The sequence below is a fragment of the Melanotaenia boesemani genome, chromosome 5 (assembly GCF_017639745.1).
Source record: "Melanotaenia boesemani isolate fMelBoe1 chromosome 5, fMelBoe1.pri, whole genome shotgun sequence".
NCBI lineage: Eukaryota > Metazoa > Chordata > Actinopteri > Atheriniformes > Melanotaeniidae > Melanotaenia > Melanotaenia boesemani.
In genome coordinates, this window is record NC_055686.1 from 4,755,556 (window position 1) to 4,776,819 (window position 21,264).

The following is a 21,264-nucleotide window of genomic DNA, read 5'->3' on the forward strand; positions in this document are numbered from 1 at the left end:
ATTGGTTTGGCAGTGGGTCAGTAATGGTGTGGGGTGGCATTTCTTTGGGGGGCCGCACAGCCCTCCATGTGCTTGCCAGAGGTAGCCTGACTGCCATTAGGTACCGATATGAGATCCTCAGACCCCTTATGAGACCATATGCTGGTGCAGTTGGCCCTGGGTTCCTCCTAATGCAAGACAATGCTAGACCTCATGTGGCTGGAGTGTGTCAGCAGTTCCTGCAAGATGAAGGTTGTTAATAAAGAGACAAGAATTTGTACATTAGTTACTAAACGTGTGCGACTGAGTGATGTAGCTTTAGTTTCGGTAGCATTTTGCCGCGTAGGTTCTCCTGTTTAGCCTAGGACACCTGCTGGCCTCGGACCGGCCCTGATCCAAGCAAACATGTCAGTCTGGCATCAGCCTGTAAACCAGAAACTGTAATAATATAAACGTCCTTACAAATGAAGCTAAATGAAGCAAACGGTTGAACACTGTTGTAAACGGTGGTTGTGTGTCTGCCAGTGTGTGTCTACTGGTCCTGACTCCCAGCACCCGACTGACTCTCCCCTGAGGTCCTGGCTCAAGACAACTTTGCACATAGTTTGCACTATTTTTAGCACAATTGCACTTTATAATGTTTCAGTGTTGAAATTTTCATGCATCCTACATCATCCTCCTCATCATCCTCATGTGTCCCATCCTCTGATCAGCTGATCACCTTCTTCTCCAGCCTTATGTCTCCTCTCTGGTTTGTATCTGACCGCTTTCCTCTCCAGCATCAGGTGTCCTCTTCATGGTCTGTAGCTCTCCAGGGTCTGCATCCTGGTGGACTCCATCTCTGCTGCTTGCAGCGTCTCTTTCCTCAGCTGATCCATCTTCTTCGTCTTGCAGACATGCAGCGTTTGTGGGTGTAACTGGTGTGTGTCCTAGAAGCAGTGATGGTGAACAATCTGAGCCTCCATCATTTCTTAAGCTGGTTGACCTGCAATCACATGTTTGGTGTTATTAAAAAAACTAGTTAACATTGGATGTTTCCATTAGTTTCACAGTCTGAACCACTTAATCCAAACAGTTAACATCCCATCAGATCTCACAGAACACTCTTTGTATTTACCTGCATCTTTAAAATCATTCACTCTGACGTTTTTTATAAAGATGATTAAACAAAATAAACACTGATCAAACACAAACAGATGAACTCATTTCTATTTCCCTTCCTCTTTGTCTCTAGTTTACAAGTGAAGTTAAACAATGTGAATATAACAACTTTAAAAGCCAAATAAAGTATATTTATTAACATTACTTACACAATAAAAACAATAAACACTCTCCTACTTGCCTTTATGAAAATGCAGAGAGCAAACACACATGAAGGGAGGTGGTGGTGAAAGTGGTTCCGTCTCACTGCTGCGACTCAGACCATCTGACTCCTCTTTGTTACTTCATCAACCTGCTTCCCACAGCTTTCCAAGTGGGAAACCGAAAGACTCTAACGTAGTGGCGACTTTTCTACCATTACAGTCGTGTGACTTAGTGTGGCGTCTTTCACTCAACTCGAGACCCATTTTATCAAAGATCATAACGCAGCAAAGACGATGCACAGTTGTTTACCAGTAACCAACCAACATGGCCGCTCCCGCCACTCCCACCCACCTTTACAGATATCTGCAGCGTCATTTTGCTGAGTCATAATTTCATTACAAGATATCTGCAATTACATGCTGACTAGGCAGATCGAGGATTAAAATCCCTTTCAAGATATCTACAACCGAATTATAGATATCTACATCTGATTTACGACTCTCCATATTCCCAGTTAAAGATATCTACAATATAATTCTGACTCGTCATAATTCCAGTTAAAGATATCTACAATGTTATTCAGGCAGGTAAAACTCATTTTAAGACGTCTCAAAAAACAAATGCAGATATGTTGAATTAAGGGCATTTGGAGATATCTTGATTTATGACTAGTTAAAATTATATTGTAGATATGTTTAATTGGAATTAGAGATTTCTATAATTCATATGTAGATATCTGTAATTTAATTATGACTGTTTGTAATGATAAACACCATCGACATGAACGGGGAAAGTGACGTCATTTGTCCTGGTAAAAATGAAATAGTGGATGTGTTAAATTACAGTTGTGTATAGAAGAATGAAACTGTGGATATATGAAATGTTATTTTTGAATAGGAATAATTGAATAACAGATATCTCCAACACATCCAGTCTGGCTATTAAATGTTAAAACAGCTTGCCAGACACAGCAGCTTGTTTGTTTTCAGCTTCATTTCCAGCTTGATTTACTCTGATAGCGTTAGCTTTACAAGTTAAACTGCTTTTCTCTTGTTCTTGGCAGGGGCGGATTTAGGATAAAAGATGATCCGGGGCTTAGCCCACAGTGATGGATTTGTACAAAATATTGTTTTTTTTTTAACAGATACGGCATCTTAACTTTCAAATTCTGACCACCCTAAAGCAGACAAAAAGCACTGGATCACACCAAATAATTTGCTTTAACAAAACAAAATGACACCATAAATCAACAATATCATCAGTCAGCTGCTGATTGAAGTCACCTCAGATCAGTGGTCCAGGGAATAAACCTCACATCCACTAAAAGTAGAAAATATGAAACAAGATGGCTACTAAGTTTTGATGTGAGGATGAACGGAGCAAACAGTGGGTCTGATTTCAGCAGCATCAGGATGGAGGAAACATCTCTGCTGCTGCTGCTCTGTAAGTACTGGACTCATTTTACTCTGCTGTCTTCATGAATGTGGACGTTAAACTGAGCTGAGTTTCATTCCTCTGCAGCTCTGAGCTCACTGCTGTGCTGCACCACAAACGGACTGATTGATTGATAACACCAACCTGAACTCAGTTCTTCATGTTGTTGTTCAGTTTGTAGCTGCAAACATTTAGCAACAGCTCATCTCTTCATTCAGTTTAAACCTTCATTTTATTATAAAACCACAAGTTTGAGCTTCAGCTGCTGCGTTCAGTAACACAGAAGCTAACTGTGGCTAACACAGTGATAAACAGAAAACAGACTTACAATAAACAGCCATTCAAAACTGTCTGAGATGATGTGACAGTAAAATATAGACATAAATAAAATAGTAAATTAAGTTAAAACTACTAAACAGAAGCAGAAACCTAACAAAAAATAAACTAGAAGCACTCAGAGAGAACAGACCTCCATGAAGCCACAGGGTCACTTACCTGATAAAAACCCCACAAGGTCCAACAGCCCACCCAGTACCCCCTATATGTGGAACCTCCTGGACCACCAGATCCAGAATACCAACATGATCCGGGTCAAACAAAGTCGGATTATAACATCTACCATGACATCATCTTGCATTGTTTATTACAGGAAAGAAAAATAACGCTTGTACAAGGAGAACATCACATCAGACTCAGGAAGTCTCAGGAGGTTCTGCAGAACCAGGACTAAGGCAAGTAGTTTTCACCTGCTACATACAACTCATTCCAGGTAGTATTCAGTACAGATAAGATAGAGCCATGAAAGGACACACGGGTTTGATTAAAGAAAGAAAGAAAGATTTATTTTCTGGCACATTACAAGACAACTCAAAGTGCTTTACATCAAAATTTAAAGAAAAAGTGCAAAAGAAAACATGAACAAACAAAAAAGAACAGATAGAAAGAAACAAACAGAAGATTCAGTTTCAGATGAAATGAACAGATTTCAAAGGTTAAATACAATCTTCATCATGACCATAATTACCATCATCATCATTAAAGTATAAGAAACACAGTGGGTAAAACAGAAAAGTGACACATCCTGGATGTAACAGCATTTCTTCTGACTGAAGGTCTGTAGCAGCACATAAAGCAGAGTCAGAGAATCCTGAGAAGGACTCTGAGTTTCACCGTAAACATTCGCTTTGATGAGACAGAAAAACTGTTTCAGTCCTTCATACAATAAGTTAGAATATAAACATTTCAAGTGAAACTTGTTATTGTAAATCAAAGACATATTTTTGGTCTGCACTCTGCATGCCGGGAATATCAGCCGTATGGGCTTGTGGCGACCTGCTGCCCGTCCCCGTGTCATGTAGGTGCTAAAGATGCTGGTCTTGGCTCACCTCAGACCTCAGGTGAGAACTTCATTGTTCACGCTGAAAGCCTCTGACTTCCAGTATAAGTCGGGTCAGTCCCTGATGACTCTGCTGTGGTTGGGTGTATAAGTGATGGACAGGAGGACGAGTACAGGGCTGTGGTGCAGGATTTAGTGGAGTGGTGTAGGAAAAGTTTTGAGTGGCAGCAGCATGGGAGCCGGGGACAGCAACAGGATCAAACTACTGATTGAGGACTGGCTCTGTCATCGGCTGCAACTGGACACTTGTTAGCTTGTTAACATGATCATAAAAACCTGAAAACTGAGTAATCAGGTCATTTCAAGAACCATTTCTGAGGGGTTTACACACACTGCAGAAATGTTCTAATAAAAAAACAAGTGTTATGTTTTCAGTCCGTTATCAGGCTTCACTTGGAATACGTACGTAGCGACTCAAGACTCAACCTCATGGTTGTTATCTAAACATCTACTCTCATTTTCTTCAACATGGGGACACCTGCAGTCTTAGGACTGGGATGTACTTACTGTCAACGCACGCGTACACGTTAACGTCCCGCTACGGTTGTGTAAATACTTGCTCACCACTAGGGGGACGTACAGTACTTGAAATAGTGAAAAGGTCAATCTAAAGCACTTTGAATTGTCTTGTATATGAAATGTGTACCCAGGTGCCGAAACTGCCAAATCTTTGGGTTCTCACTCTCACTCCACTATGACTCTTTGTATTTGGTGTTCCCGCGTGTGTGTGTCATGTGATTACCTGTGGTCACATGGGCCGCGCTCAGCCACGGGGGAGAGTTGCTGCAGGCGCTAACTACCGCTGCCCATACTCATCGAAAGCCGCATTGGCTAGCTCAGAAACTGCGGAATTGGCCAGGTTTTGTTGGATGGGGAGCTAAGACTAGGCCTCGAGCCTGACGACCATCAGTGTAACCTGAGGAACTGAATCTGAGACTCAACCTGCTTTAGCTGGGCTGGTAGGAGGCTCTTGCAGCCATTTTGAGAACTTCGCCCTTGCTCGTACTGTCCCACCAGCTACATACACATCTACATACCCACACACTCTGGACTGTTTTCCCTTTTTTTTGTGGACTCAAATCGTATAGACTGCGATTGGGACAGGATCAATGATCCTTTGGACAGTACAAGGTTGGTATTGTTGCTTGTTTTCTTTTTTTTTGTACAGCACTAAACTAAATGACTTATAGTGTTAATTGTTCACTGTGAATTTCCATTCGAACTCACTGTTTCTGTATGTTGTTTGTCTGTTTGTTATTTCCACAATATATGGTACCAAACCACACCAAAAAAACTACAGTCTCCGTCTACTCTCTCCATGAGTTGAGCCAGTCTCCTGACCTAGCCCAAACCTTAAACCCTGTCGTAATGTTACCCAAGTCAGTACTTTCATTATAATTATCGTCACTTATAGTAACGTACATGCTACAAATGTGCTATACAAATAAATTAGCCTTGCCTTACTGGTCACATTGTATTTCCGGGTCATCAACCCCTAAAATGCTTCCATTTAGTTCCCACCTGTTAATGCACGAGTGTTTATCACAGTGCAGCGGGTCTACAGATGCAGGTAGTTGTGGACAAGGTCAGAGAGACGGCCCACAGTTGGGTTTACCTTGGACCTATCATGTTCATGCTCTTGTTCGCATGAGCGCCTCTAGCGTTAAAGTCATAACACGACACGTTACCTGACTTTAACACAAGCGGCCCACATGCCAAGCGAATGCTAGGAACGCGTGTTATGTGCTGCATTGGCGTTGTTAACAGCAAGTATATCCCAGTCCAAAGAGTTAAACCTCTTTTCCACCAACGGGTGCGGGTTGGGACGGGTAGGGTGCGGTTATGGTTCGTAAACTGTTATCTCGTGTTTCCACAGCCAACCGTAACCTGACCTGAAAGGTGGAGTATCAGCCGGATAACATTGGTTGTCTCAGCTACGTAATAAGACGATGCCTTCCTTCAAGTAGAACAGCTCAGAAACAAGGAAGGAGAACGGTGTCATCCATCAGTTTGTGTTCTTTCCTCACGAAGCTCCACCATTTTAATCTGAGACTTAATCAACAAAAAGAAAATCTGTTGATCTAAACAAGGAGCCATTCCTGCTTTGTTTTCATGCCAGGTTACATGGGAAGTGACTTTTTATCCTCAACCAATCAATGGATCAACCATCAAACTCCACTCTTTCAGGTCGGGTCGGTTAGATAGATACCCCACCAGAAGGGTCCCAAACAAAGTAGGACGGGACGAGTCGGATATCCAGGTACCCTTCCCAGTTTCCTCGTGTGGAAACAATAAAAAATGTGTCCTGAGGCGCCCCCGTCTGTGGAAACAGGGCTACAGCTGTCCTAATGCAGGAACTAAAAGGTAGCAACAAGGGCAGCAACCTGCTGCTGTCCTTCCAAGCTCTCCAGATTTTCATGTTCAGAGATTGCAGACATTAACACTGGTTCAGATCTTTGTTCTACAGGAGAACCAGAAAGTTTCTGCTTGAGCCAAGCCCTTTTCTTATAGATCAAAATACCAACAACAACAACAACAACAACAACACAACAGGCCAATGTCAGGCCAATAATCAGTCCAACATTTGTTGTACCCTTGCCTCCTCCATCCTGGTTCCTTTTATCCTTGCCTCCTCCATCCTGGGTCCTTTTATCCTTGTCTCCTCCATCCTGGTTCCTTTTTTCCTTGTCTCCTCCATCCTGGTTCCTTTTATCCTTGCCTCCTCCATCCTGGTTCTTTTTATCCTTGTCTCCTCCATCCTGGTTCTTTGTATCCTTGTCTCCTCCATCCTGTGTTGTACCTGCAGGTGAGAAGCAGGTGTGAGTATCAGTATCAGGGAGGTGATGAATCATTTCCTCTTCAAACTGCTGTCACACATCATCTCCTGCACTCTGATCACTGCACTCAGACCAGCTGCTTTCTACAGAGTCTCATCAACAACATCTTTAGAAAACACAAACATCTGATCTGAGATGTTTCACTCTCACATCAACAACCAGGAAGCTGCTTCACGTCTGATCCACACACACACAGAGACACTCACCTGGAGGAGAAACTTCCAGGTTGATGGTAATGATTGGATCTGACCAGTGGCCTGTCTTTCTCTGATGGACTCTACATTCATATGTTCCTGTATCATCAGTTGTCAGATTCTTCAGAATCAGAGACACGTCTCCATCCTTCATCTGTCTGTCCTGAAGATCCACCCGGTTCTGGAAAGATGGATGCAGGGAGGAGTCACGAAAATTTTCATCTTTGTACAAAAGAACATATTCTGGCTCCAGATCACGTCTGATCCAGTCCACAGCATCGATGTCTCCATCATGTCCAGCTCTACATGGCAGAGAGACGTCATGTCCAGGTTCAGCTGTGATGTTTGTCTGTCCTGCAGGAGAGGAAACAACACAGATCAGAGAGGTTAAAGAGATCAGAGCCAAGCCAACTTTATTTATAAAAGCATTGTAGGACAGCAACCACTGGACAAAGAGCTGAACATAAAACAACTAAAACAATAAAACATTAAATAATAAAGGACAAGAGAATAAAATCAGCAAAACAATAAAATCAGAAAAAAAACAATACAAGCAAAAACAGCAAACTCATACTGAGTGAAACACTAATGAAAAGAGGGTCTAAGGGTCTAAGATTTAAACCTGGACAGTGATGAAGCTGGTCTGACCTGCAGTGGCAGAGACAGCTCTGGTTCCACCACAGAAAAGCCTGTCCCCTCTGAGCTTCCGCCACGTCCTCGGCACCTCCAGGAGCAGCTGACCCGCTGACCAGAGGGGCCGGGAGGGGGAGTACATGTGAAGCAGCTCAGAGAGGTGGGGTGGGACAAGATCATTTAAAGACTTAAAAACAAATAAAAGGATTTTATAATGAACCCTAAAACGAACAGGCAACCAGTGCAGTGTGGTTAAAACTGGATAAATGTGTTCTCTCTTTCTTGTTCCAGTCAACAGACGAGCTGCAGCATTTTGCACCAGCTGCAGACGGGACAGAGGTTTCTGAGAGACACCAAAGTACAAGACATTGCAGTAGTCCAACCATGTTGTTATAAATGCATGAATTACTGTTTCAAAGTCCTGCTTTGAATGAATGTGTTTGGTCTTTGCCAGCTGCCTCAGCTGGAAAAAGCTAGATTTGACCACTGCACCGATCCGCCTGTCTAGATTAAAATCAACGTCCATTTTTACATCCAGATTTGGGACAGCAACTTTATAATACTGTGCCAGAGGACCAAGTCGACAGGAGAGGACCCACCAGCACCAGGACTAAAAAAAAAATAAGGCCAACCAGACTTTGAGTTCATTGAGAGATTAAAAGTTTTTTCTTAAGCGTGCTTCCTAATAACTGACCCGAGGGGAAGGAGGTATAGTGAAAAGAGCAAAGGCCCAAGAATGGACCTCTGAGGGACGCCACATGATAGAGGAGCAGGGGATGACTGGAAATGGTCCAATTTAACAGATTATGTCCTCTCAGACAGGTAGGACCTGAACCATTCCAGGGCAGTACCACGAATACCAACACAGTGCTCCAGACATGTCATTAAAATGTTGTGATCCACTGTGTCAAAGGCTGCTGTTAAATCCAATAAAACCAAGATCACATGGTCACCAGAATCTGTAGCTAAAAGAAGATCATTAAAACCCTCAGTAGAGGCGACTCAGTGCTATGAAGAGACTTAAAACCAGACTGAAAGACCTCAAAAACATTATTTACCTCTAAAAACTCCTTTATCTGTGTATAAACAATCCTCTCTAAGATTTTTGAAATGAAAGGAAGCTTGGAAATTGGTCTGAAATTACACAGAACGGTGGGATCCAGGCTGGTTTGATGGGCAGTGGTTGGACATAGTATCTTATAATCTTTAGGAACCAGACCTGAGGACAGATTGTTGTTAATAACAGCAGAACCGATGGTCCTACAGTGGAAATAAGCTCCTTGAATAATTGTGGTGGGAGAGCATCTGTAGGGGAACCCGAGGGCTTCAGATGACCAACAATCTGACAGTGAAAAGACGAAGACACCGGTTCAAACTGGTAAAAAGGAGAAGAACAGAGGGCAGAAACTGATGGGTCAAAGACGGAAGACGGTATCTGAGCCCTAAAAGAAATCACCTTATCTACAAAGAAATTAAAAATCTTTCACATGCTTCAATTGAGGGATCAATACTAACAGTGTGAGGAACATTAAGATCATAATCTATTGTTTTAAATAAAACCCGAGGCTTATGGACATAATGATATCAGACAGATATTTTCTTCTTACATCTCTCAGATTTTTATATTGATACCAGCAGTCATTTAAAATCTGGAACAACACCTGAAGTTTATCCTTCTTCTATTTTCGTTCAGCTTTTCAGCACCGCCGTCTGACAGCGCGAGTCGTTTCATCCAACCACGGCTCAGCTTTGGTTTTAGGGAACCTGGATTTTAGAGGAGCCACAACATCTAAAATCTTACAGGTGGAATAAAACCAAGAGCTGAGTTTATCCGTGTCATGACTCTCAGGAGAGGAACTCTTCACTTTCACAGCAGCAATTAATAAAAATAAATAAATAAATAAATAAATAAATAAAAATCTGAAGTAAATGGTAAAATAAAATAAACAGGCTCAGAAACAAAAACTAGTAGGACCTCACCTGGTTTATTGTATTATATGAACTGAATGTAATAAAGTCACAAGAAAATCACTGTGGAGATTTACAGCCAAACAACGGCTGGGAGCGTCTTTAAAATTAAATAATCATATTTTAAAAGGTAGAACTTTGTGTAATAAGATATCAAGGAGAGGTAAAGGTTCACTATTGCTGAGTCAAGCTCTTGCAATCTCATTCACAATCACTGTCCTTGCTCAGCCTTTTTCACCAAGAGCCCAACATGGAGCTTTTTCCCTTGAAAATCACTTATCGAGTCCTGAAGTCCAGCTTTCTATTCTATCAGCTGTTCTATTATAGAGTATCTACAATGATGTAATGTCATGTGTAATAGCATCACAATCATTATTTCTGGTGGCCTCCCACTATTTTGCTTTACTTAAAGGTGCTTTCAGTGTTTTCAACAAAAATGCCAAGAGAAATTGATCTGACTACCAATCCTCCACGTCATTGTTTCTCTCATGTAGCAGCACATGAAGTCTAATTTATCTCCACATCTGTAGACTCTCAGGTGAAGCTTTAGATTAGTGGGGAAAACATATATGATGCTGTATGGTTGTTGCTAGTTGATATTCTGATATCTGGAAAATGTAAATATTTCTCTGATTGGATTGAAAGCAGTCACCCAGTCTGCTGCACTACAAATTAAGGCTGCAACGATTAGTCGACGTTGTCGACAATAAAAATAGTCGACAACGAATTTAGCCGTCGACTGTTGTCGGCAAAAAAAAAAAAAAAAAAAAAAAACTCCCGAGTGAGACATCGTCTTCTAATCCTATCTCTGCTGAGAGTTGCACAATGCACATGCGCAAAGAGGGGAAAAATACAGAGTGAGACATCGTCTTCTTTTTAATCTCTGCTGAGAGTTGCACATGCGCAATAAAGTCCGCCAGTCGAAAAATATGGTAGCGGACTAGGGAAGAAAACGGCGGCGGAGAACGTTAAAAGTCTGGAATGACTTCACGTTAAACTTACAAAATAAATTAAATACATGTGCTTTGTAAAGCGGACCTTGTGTACCACGGAAGTACGTCTGCAATGCTCGAAGATTTAAAGAGGAGGCACGTCGGACTTACATAACAACCTTATGCAAGATTTCAAAGCTGAAAGTGATAAGATCCATTTATAATAATCATGAGATACATAATCCGATTGGTCGACTAGTCGTTTTAATAGTCGGTGACTAATCGACCATCAGAATAGTCATTAGTTGCAGCCCTACTACAAATGTCTCTGTTCCTACTGCAAAGCAGGAGGATGAGTCCCGAACTATTGATCTAACCTAACATTACAGAGATAGCTGAGCATTTTCTCAACCATTCAAATTGTTCTAAAATAGATACAAACTATTTATTATTATTATTAATTCAGAACGATTTTTTCTAATAATCGAATAATTATAATAATCTAATAATTTCGAATAATCAGTTAATTCAACACTCAGCTGCTCACCTCCTTCCTCAGGGGCCACCTGGAATTGTTCGGGGGGGGGGGTCTGGCAGCATCTGCTTCGGCTTCTCTCGTGTCTGTTTGGAACATGCGTGATGTTTTTAGCAGAGCAGCTTGCTAATCGTTTGCCTGCCTTGATTATTTGACTAAAACGGTGAAATGAATAAAATCCAGAGTTTTCTTCAGAAATATGAGCTAATATAGGAGCAAAGTGAGCTAGCTTATGTGGACAAAGTTTAGAAGACAACATGCTGATGTTCCACAACTTTCCATCAGACGAACTAACTGACCACCTCGTCTCTGAAAGAACTGGGTGACGTATTGTCCACCTCTCTGTTCTCTCTCCAGTCTCAGATTTTTTTTCCTTTAAAACTTCCAGATTTTTGAGGCAACCTGCCTTCTAACCATCTACTCCTTGTCTGTCTGTTGCGCTGCTCCACAGCTGAAGGAGCAGCTGATGGAGCAGGTGGACTGAACCACTAAAGGGAAATATAGAGGAGGGATGGGTGTTCAGAAATGTTTCAAAACAAAGAAACTTAGTGATACCAATGCATTGTTACTAAAATATTTGCGTGATTGTAAGTTTATCATTGAGTATTAGATAATTTTGTTAGTCAGTGCCCCTGCCTGGCCTGCTCATTAAAGCCTTTCTAGACCCGCCCCTGCACATAAATCCATTATTTTACCTGTAAACCACCTGGTTAGAGAAGGTCCTGCTCTGATTTGTATTTCAGAACCTGTTCATAATTTCCCTTCACCGCATTCATGGCTCCTAAAAGGTGAAGCTGTCTATCCAACATCTACACAGCACCATGATTTAGAGAAGACATAATCTTGACACTCGCTAGATCTGATCCATCTGGCAGATTTTACAGCTGTGTCACCAGCAAACCTGAACTAATAATGAAAATAATATAAAATAAATGCAAACAAATGGCTCTCTAATTTAATCAGGCTACCGTTTTGCATCAACATCCTGCTAGCTTCTTCTTTCTCAGCACAAGCTGAACATAAACAAACAACAACAAAAGAACATGATCAGCTGATCATGAGTCCTGTCATGAGTCAGGAGCGACAGGAGAAGGAGGAGGCGGAGAGGGGGTTGTGCAGGAGCGACAGGAGAGGGAGGAGGAGGAGAGGGGGTTGTGCAGGAGCGACAGGAGAAGGAGGAGGAGGAGAGGGGGTTGTGCAGGAGCGACAGGAGAGGGAGGAGGAGGAGAGGGGGTTGTGCAGGAGCGACAGGAGAGGGAGGAGGAGGAGAGGGGGTTGTGCAGGAGCGACAGGAGAGGGAGGAGGAGGAGAGGGGGTTGTGCAGGAGCGACAGGAGAGGGAGGAGGAGGAAAGGGGGTTGTGCAGGAGCGACAGGAGAGGGAGGAGGAGGAGAGGGGGTTGTGCAGGAGCGACAGGAGAGGGAGGTGGAGGAGAGGGGGTTGTGCAGGAGCGACAGGTGCAGCAGCATTTGTGCAAAAGTTAAAAAATGTTGAGTCCTCTCATGAAAAGTGTGGGTGTCAAAGCACTGGGGCTGCAACTAAAAACTATTCTGATGGTCGATTAGTCACCAACTATTAAAACGACTAGTCGACCAATCGGATTATGTTTCCCAAAATTATTAAATGGATCTTATTTCACTTTCAGCTTTGAAATCTTGCATGAGGTTGTTATGTAAGTCCGACGTGCCTCCTCTTTAAGTGTTCGAGCATTGCAGACGTAGTTCCATGGTACACAAGGTCCGCTTTACAAAGCTCACGTGTATTTAATTTATTTTAGAAGTTTAACGTGGTTATTTCAGACTTTTGACGTCTTCTGCCGCCATTTTGCTCCCTAATTCGCCGCCATATTTTTCCCTTGGCAGACTTTATTACGCATTGTGTAACTCTCAGCAGAGGTAGGACCAGAAGACGATGTCTCACTCTGTAGTTTTTTGTGGGGTTTTTTTGGCCTACAATAGTCGGCTGAATTCATTGTCGACTATTTTTATTGTCGACTATTGTCAATAACGTCGACTAATCATTGCAGCCCTACAAAGCACCCACACCCCCCGCGGGTGGGGTATGTCCAAACAGACACGTGTAAAGTTCACACAGCCGCTTTATGAACGGTGTCTAACTCATGCCATGACAAAACCTTTTTCCTGCTTGCGGTGTATGCCAGTTTTTGAAAGCACAATGTGCAGAAACAGGTTCTTTTCATTTCTGCACCAGCTCCCGTAAGGCTTGCAATAAATAGCACTAACAGAAGCTGATGTTACAGTTTCGTCATTTGCAGCTGCAAAGCGCAAACTGGTTGCAGAAAAGCACAGAAGTATCATTAACAACAACAGAGGGAAAACGTTTGGAGAAACAATAACGGTTAAATGATGGCCCTATGGCTGACAGTAAGACGTCTCCATTCAGCCGTCAGCGTTATTTGTTTTCTTACCCCGCCTGCATCCCGCATTTTTTTCTCCCATCACCCATTGCGTTATGCTGATACGGTGCCGGAATTCCATCACCCCTGAGGTAAGGTTAGGATCATGTCTCATCTCTAAATTGAATATTTCTCATACAAACTTGCTCGAATAGAAACATTTATGAACGTTAGATCTTCGTCTCAGATAAACCACATGATCGGTACTGATGCTTCCAGCACCAAGAATCTTGAAAGAAACCTTAAATGACTCAAGTTTCAGCCTTTCTATGTAAACATTATTCACCTCTTCGCTCTTCTCCTTCATGTTCTGTAACATCTACCCCTGACATCCCCAAAGAAAAACAATCCCTGGTCCACAACCAGAAAGATAATAATCCAGAACTCAAAACCTTTTATTCCTGCCAGCAATAAAACTAACAGAATCTCTTTACCAGCAGACTGAAATAAAACTGTAAGTGTTATATTTCTAAATAATGTGGAATAAAAATGTGTTTAAAAGTATATTACTATATTATTTTGTAATACATTGATAGTGAATATATCACAAAAACCGCTACTTACAATGTAGTAATATAGAGGTAAAAAGACAAGTTGTTTGGGATGAAGTATTAAAAAAAAAGGGCCATTAATAAGCTCAATTGTTATTGAAATTTATCCACTAATACATGATGTCCAGCGATTCATTTCTGCCCAAATTACTTTAAAGATTTAACACATAAGCTTCTACTTGGAGGCGTCTTGATGAAAAAAGACAAATAAAATAAATCAATAAAAACTAGAAGCTCTCAGAGAGCAGACCTCCACCAAGCCACTGGAACTGGTTTAGTCAGGGATTATTTTTAGTTAGAAGTTCATAGTAAAGAATCCTTTAAAAGACTCCTGGATCCAGGCGGTGATCCAGATCAGCCTCAACAGAAGGGTCCCAAAAAAAAGACCCATGAGTTCAGGGGTTACCGCCACGACAGGCACCGACAACCTTACAGCCACAGCTGCGGCTGGCCGCCTCGACAATAGAGGCACAGAACACAGCCCACTCGGACTCAATGTCCCCCGCCTCACCCGGGACATGGTTGAAGCTCTGCTGGAGATGGGAGTCGAAACTCTTTCCGACAGGGGACCCTGCCAGATGTTCCCAGCAGACCCTCACAACACGCTTGCGTCTGCCAGGCCTGACCGGCATCCTCCCCCACCATCTGAGCCAACTCACCACCAGGTGGTGATCAGTTGACAGCTCCGCCCCTCTCTTTACCCGAGTGTCCAGAACATGCGGCCGCAAGTCCGACAATACGAATATAAAGTCGATCATCGAACTGCGACCTAGAGTGTCCTGGTGTAAGTGCACATGTGGACACTCTTATGTCTGAACAAGGTGTTCGTTATGGACAATCCATGACGAGCACAGAAGTCCAACAACAAAACACCCCTCGGATTTAGATCAGGGAGAAGTTTGTTGTTTGTTTTTTTCTAAATTAGGGTATTTATCAGGTGCAAAATTCAAAATAATCAGAATAAGCATTGTATAATAAAACTCAAAAAGATAAATTTTTAAAAACTGTATCAGGAGGAAACATGAACAGCATCGACAAATCAAAGACAACAGCCCATAAGAGAGAAGCCTTAAGTAAAACAATGTGTGCAATGCTGCTTCTGAGATGGTGTGCTATATAAAAATCAACATAACCAACATACTAAAGACACACATCAACATAACAACATGAATACCTTCTAGAGACAGTTTACAGTCCTTGGCAGCCAGGAGTCTAAAGGAGATAAATCTGACTAATCATGAACAACCTGAAAAACACAACAACCTCTAGACCAGAGCTTTAATTCATTCAGATGAAACAACTCATAATTAACTAAATAAAGAATTGAACTAGAGGTGCAGCAACTTTAGTACAAATCACTGCAGCTGATTAACAGTTCAGGACCTCACATGTTATACTGGACATGATAAAGCTGTGGATATTTTACACACTGAAAGTGAACGTGTTTGGTAGACTGCAGAGCCACCAGCTGGTTAAGATACTGATGTATCTCAGCTGGATGATGATGTGCTTTTCTTTTCTTTTCAGAATTAAAAGTTTAGTTTCCCAGAAAGACCAAGAGAAACTCATCCATGCATTCATCTCCAGTAGACTGGATTACTGTAATGGTCTTTTAACAGGACTTCCTAAAAAGAGCATTAAACATCTGCAGCTCATCCAAAACGCTGCTGCTAGAGTTTTAACCAGGACTAAGAGATCTGAACACATCACACCAGTTTTAAAATCTTTACACTGGTTTCCAGTCAGTCACAGAATAGATTTTAAAAGCCTTCTGCTTGTTTACAAATCCCAGAATGGTTTAGGCCCAGAATACATCTGTGATATGTTCAGAGAATATAAACCTAGCAGAGCTCTTAGATCCAAAGACTCTGGTCAACTAGTCCAGACCAGAGTCCAGACTAAACATGGAGAAGCAGCATTTAGCTGTTATGCTGCAAACAAGTGGAACAAACTGCCAGTGGAGATTAAACTTTCACCAAATGTAGACATTTTTAAATCCAGGTTAAAAACTTTTCTTTTCTCATGCGCCTATGCATGAAATCTGCACGGTAACTTTTTTAACTTATCTTGCTTTTAATCATTTTAATGTAATTTATTATTTTATTGTGATTCTTGCTATGTGTTGCTGTCTTTTATTATTTCTAAATATCTTTAATGCTTTTGTTTTATGTAAAGCACTTTGAATTGTCCTGTACATGAAATGTGTTGTACGAATAAACTGCCTTTCCTTCTATGCTAAACATACATAACCTGCTGTCCAACATTGTAAATAAAAACTAATTTAAGCCTCTCAAATTCAGCTTTTCAAGATTTTGTGTGTGACTGTGTGCGTGAAGGACTGTTTGTGTGTGTGAGACTGTGTGTGTGTATGTGTGTGTAACTAACAGTGTGTCTGTGACTCACATTCCCTCCCCATGCTGCTCAGCCTGGCTGAAGCTTCTCTTTCTGGGGAGGGGGGCAGAGCGGCTACCTGGTCCAGGTACTCCTGGTTAGTCTTCTTGTGCAGCTTTTCAAATGGACTTTCGGATTCGTGTTTTTTCCTTTTAAATATTTTACCACCTGCTTCTTCTACAAGGCATTTTTTTCTTTGACATGGTCATAATGAAAGAAATCCCAAATAGGACTCTGCTGCTTTCTCCAAACCTTCTCCGTAGCATCACGCTAGCCAGCGTGGGCGGACACGCTGTTGACACGTGACGTCACAGACCTTCAGGTGCTGTACGACGCAGACACCTGGCGTAAATCCGGCAAAGCGCAGTAAATAGATTTCATATCAACCCCGAGGCCTTATGTATGAAATAAATTTACAAAAAACCAAAACAAAGGACATTTTTGCTAAAATTTTAGTTCATTTTAGTTTGTTTTGTAAACACACAATACAGTTTAAGTTAGTTTACATTCTTTTAAAAAACTCTCGTTTTTATTTTATTTCAGTTAACGAAAATGTTTTTTTAATTCTAGTTTTCGTCTTTTTGTTAGTGTTTGTTAACTATAATAACCTTGATGTATACGTGCATAGACACTGTGGATTAGCAGCAGCTGATGGATATCCAAATAAAAACAAGAAACAATAACTGCCCAAAATGTTGACTTTAACTCATCGTCATCGTGATTTCACCACTGGCTGAGTTAAAATAGAAGTCAGAGTCGGCCTACCGTCTGTAAGAGTAATGTAAGAACTAGAAGACGACAGGGTGGCACTCTTTCTTGGGTCATCTTGTGCTGCATGCTTCCTCTCTTCCTGGGTGGTGCGTTGTGGTACTGACGTTATTGGAGCTGCTAGAAGGAAAAGAAATGACATATTACAGTTTTTCTCTATTGCCAAAACACAAAACCCAGTACTCTAAACCAAATGACCAGTTGCCTAAACACATTTAGTAAAACTCCCCCCCTTTTGCCACAACCACAAACACAATTCACCTGTAGACACTGTTCACAAAACCCATCCCCTTTTTCTCAAAACTCAAAACAAAAATTGCCGTGCTAAAACACATTTTGCATATAACTCTGCTCCAATATGCATTGTGAAGCTCATGTGATGCAAAATGCTACCCACAATCAGCAAAACTTGAACACAATGAACATACCTGGTGCCAATCAGTAAACACAACGACTCATAATTGAAAACACCTATTGCAAATGATGTGACCACACCTATATAAGTCAGTGCAGTTTGCTGAAAGTTCAAAAACAAAAATGGATGATGAAGACAGAAGAAGAGGAGTTTGTGTCAGAGGAGGCAGAGGAGCGGGCCGAGGAGGGAGAGGAGCAGGTCAAGGAGGCAGAGGAGCGGGCCGAGGAGGGAGAGGAGCGGGCCGAGGAGGGAGAGGAGCAGGTCAAGGAGGGCGAGGAGTGGGCCAAGGAGGGCGAGAAGCAGTCCAAAGAGGAGCAGGCCAAGGAGCGAGAGGAGAAGGAGGGCAAGCAAGACAACGCATTTTCATTACAGATGAAATGAGAGCAACAGTCATTGACCACGTCATTGTCCACGGCATGACAATGACCGAAGCGGGACAACGAGTCCAACCAAACCTCAGCAGATTCTCAGTGGGCACCATTATTCGGGCCTTCAGAGAACACAACAGGTACTGTATGTAGTAGTTTTTTAGTCACTACACTAGATATTCACAGTATACAGTAGTATAGTGGAGTGCACCTACATACAGACAAGTGCAATCATGGTTACAGTAAAAGTGTGTACTGCAAGGACCATTTCTGACCAAATGACTATGTTTGTTTCTCTAGAGTTGAAAGATTGCCATTTGCAGGTGGGAGGGCTTCCAGATTCACACCAGCCCAAGAGGTCCTCATTGTGGATATGGTTCGGGAGAACAATGTGATCAGACAACGGGAGATACGGGAGAGGATCATTGGTGACAATTTGAACTTTCCGACCATTGACAATGTCAGCCTGACAACCATAGACAGAGTCCTCAAGCGCCAGAGAGTAAGAATGAAGCAGGCCTATAGGGTACCCTTTGAGCGCAACTCTGGAAGAATAAAATCCAGGTCAGAGAGTGGTTTAACATCAATCAGCAATTCATTAATGTGTGTCTGCCACCCTACTCTCCGTTCCTAAACCCAATAGAGGAGTTCTTCTCAGCATGGCGGTGGAAGGTCTATGACCGCCAACCTTACACTAGAGAGAACCTTCTCAGGGCTATGGACCTGGCCTGTGATGATGTGGCTGTGGAGGCGTTCCAAGGCTGGGTGCGGCATGCCAGGGCATTCTTCCCACGTTGTTTGGCTATGGACAATATTGCCTGTGACGTTGATGAGGTCCTGTGGCCCGACCCAGCCCGACGACGTGATGCCTCTCCATGATTTCGGTGTCAACATACAACATACTGTGTCAATTTTCAACGTACTGTAATAAAAGAAATCGCACCCTGAACATTGTGTTCTCAATTGTTACTGTACAGTATCTATTGTGTGTAATGGATCCTCCATGGAGTTTAGTACTCATTTTTGCATTGAGTTGTGATATTACTGCATTTTCTGCATTATGTAACTATTCCCATGAAATGCACAAATCTATAGAAAATGCCCAAAACATATTTGAGAATAAATAAGGGTTGCTCAAATGCATCCTGGCAGTTGTGAAACTGTAAAAAGAACAGTCTCACACTGTGAAAATTGTGCTTTCAATTTTTTTGGTAATGTGGTTAATGATGCTCAGTAGTGTTTACATTTTTGCAGGCCTTGAGTGGTATTTTGGTGTCAGAGTTTGCTTTTGAGCATATGAGCAACTGTTTTGGTGTGATGGGTTTGCTTTTGAGCATATGAGCAACTGTTTTGGTGTGATGGGTTTGCTTTTGAGCATATGAGCAACTGTTTTGGTGTGATGGGTTTGCTTTTGAGCATATGAGCAACTGTTTTGGTGTGATGGGTTTGCTTTTGAGCATATGAGCAACTGTTTTGGTGTGATGGGTTGGTTTTGAAAAGAAACTGTGAGGTTTAGTGTACGTAGCTTTAGAAAAGTGTTTTGTGTTTAGAGTTTTGTGAAAAGTGAGGGCAGTATCGTGAAATGTGTTTAAGCAATAGAGAAAAACTGTAACGGACAGATCCAACAGAGAGAGTTTCATTTTACAAACGCATTCAGAAGTGTGTGTATATTACGGTTATATGCTGTGTTTCACGTCTCAACACCTATAATGAAAATGCATTTTGATGATGAAACTCAGGAAAATGTTTTTCAGCTTGCAGTGGACAGACAGGAACACTGGTCTGAAATTAAAACTCAGGGTCTGTGCACAGCCTCAAAGTTTTTATTTTAATAAAGATCTTGTTTCTTGGAGGAAAAAAAACACCCAACTAGGTAAAACTATTAGGGCATTGTACTTATTACTTAGTTATATATTTCTATATCTTCCTTTCTTTGTTGATATTAAACAATTCTCAGACTTTGTCAACTGTAAAAGGTGCAGCCATAATTCAACCACTGATATGTTCTAATCTACAAAGAGTCCAAGACTTTTATAAGAACTTGGTGTAAACTTTAAGACAAAGAAAGGTTTTACAAATCAAGTGCTGTATTTTAACAAAACACTTGACCATCAGTAATAATACAGTCCAATCTACACGTAAGAAATTGGGCAGGTATTAGGCCAAGATGAGGAACAAGTATTTTAACTTCCTTTCCCCAGTATTTTCGCAAATACAATTCATTTACACAATTATTAAGCTGTGTTTTAATTAATGTAGCTTCTTTGCAGAATAACTGAATCCAGATTTAACCACATTTTTTGGGGGAAATGTTTAACAAATAATACGTGTGTGTTTATTTATTTATTTTTGATGTTGTTGTTTTGTTTTTTTACCATACCATTTCATTTCTAAAGCACTTTAGAAACAACATAACAGCTGAGCAAAGTGCTGTACAACTGTACAATACATAAAAAGAGGGAGGGGAAAACACGTTAAAAACGCACAAATAAAGAACCAGCCATCCATCTATGTGTCATTCAAACCGGATTTGGCCAGATAAAAGAAGATTTAACAGGTTCTGCTCCAAGATGGCTTCGGAACAAACCTCAGCTTCATATGAGAGCAACAGGTAAACCGGCTTATTCAGAGCTCATATTTAAAGTGACCGCTTTAGAGAGAAACATACAGAGAAAATACACAACGAACTTGGAAACAAACATGACCGAAGAAAATGATGGTAAAACTACAAGAGTATAAATGAAGCGACAAACTTATAGCAATATTCTGGAAACTCGTGGTGACGTGTTGCTTCGCGACAATATTAACTTCTAAAGTTATAAAAAACAGACTAATCAATGACAACTGTCTCTGGGTTTCCTTCGAAGTCAAATAGTTCCTGCCTGCTAGTTGGATTAAAAGTTTTAATTCATTACATGGTAGTTTTCCACTGTAATTACAACAAGGTAAGCTAAACGGTGTTTAAGCTAAACAAGCTAGCTACTTCTAGTAGCTTCGTGTCGACAAATGCCATCCACACATTTCAAAGCTCACCCATGGAAGATGCAGTCCACAAAAATATGAGGAGTAGAACTTCTCTATACATTTCTGTTCAGATTCAGTGACTTCTTTTCACGAACCAACGTGGGTTAGCGCTACTCGTT

General features: G+C 41.5%; 1 protein-coding gene and 2 long non-coding RNA genes across 3 annotated transcripts in view; 2 read left to right on the plus strand and 1 right to left on the minus strand.

Moving 5' to 3' along the window:
• Positions 1-21,264, plus strand: part of LOC121640415 — a 601,409-nt gene that overhangs the window by 365,163 nt on the left and 214,982 nt on the right. The gene's annotated exons all lie outside the window — the stretch shown is intronic.
• Positions 5,035-20,107, plus strand: LOC121640604. Its single transcript, XR_006010539.1, has 3 exons — positions 5,035-5,116; positions 5,991-5,996; positions 20,098-20,107. It is a non-coding gene; the product is annotated as an uncharacterized LOC121640604 (long non-coding RNA).
• On the minus strand, positions 7,415-13,132 carry LOC121640562. Its single transcript, XR_006010491.1, has 3 exons — positions 13,123-13,132; positions 12,115-12,119; positions 7,415-7,499 (listed from the first exon to the last, which is right to left on the minus strand). It is a non-coding gene; the product is annotated as an uncharacterized LOC121640562 (long non-coding RNA).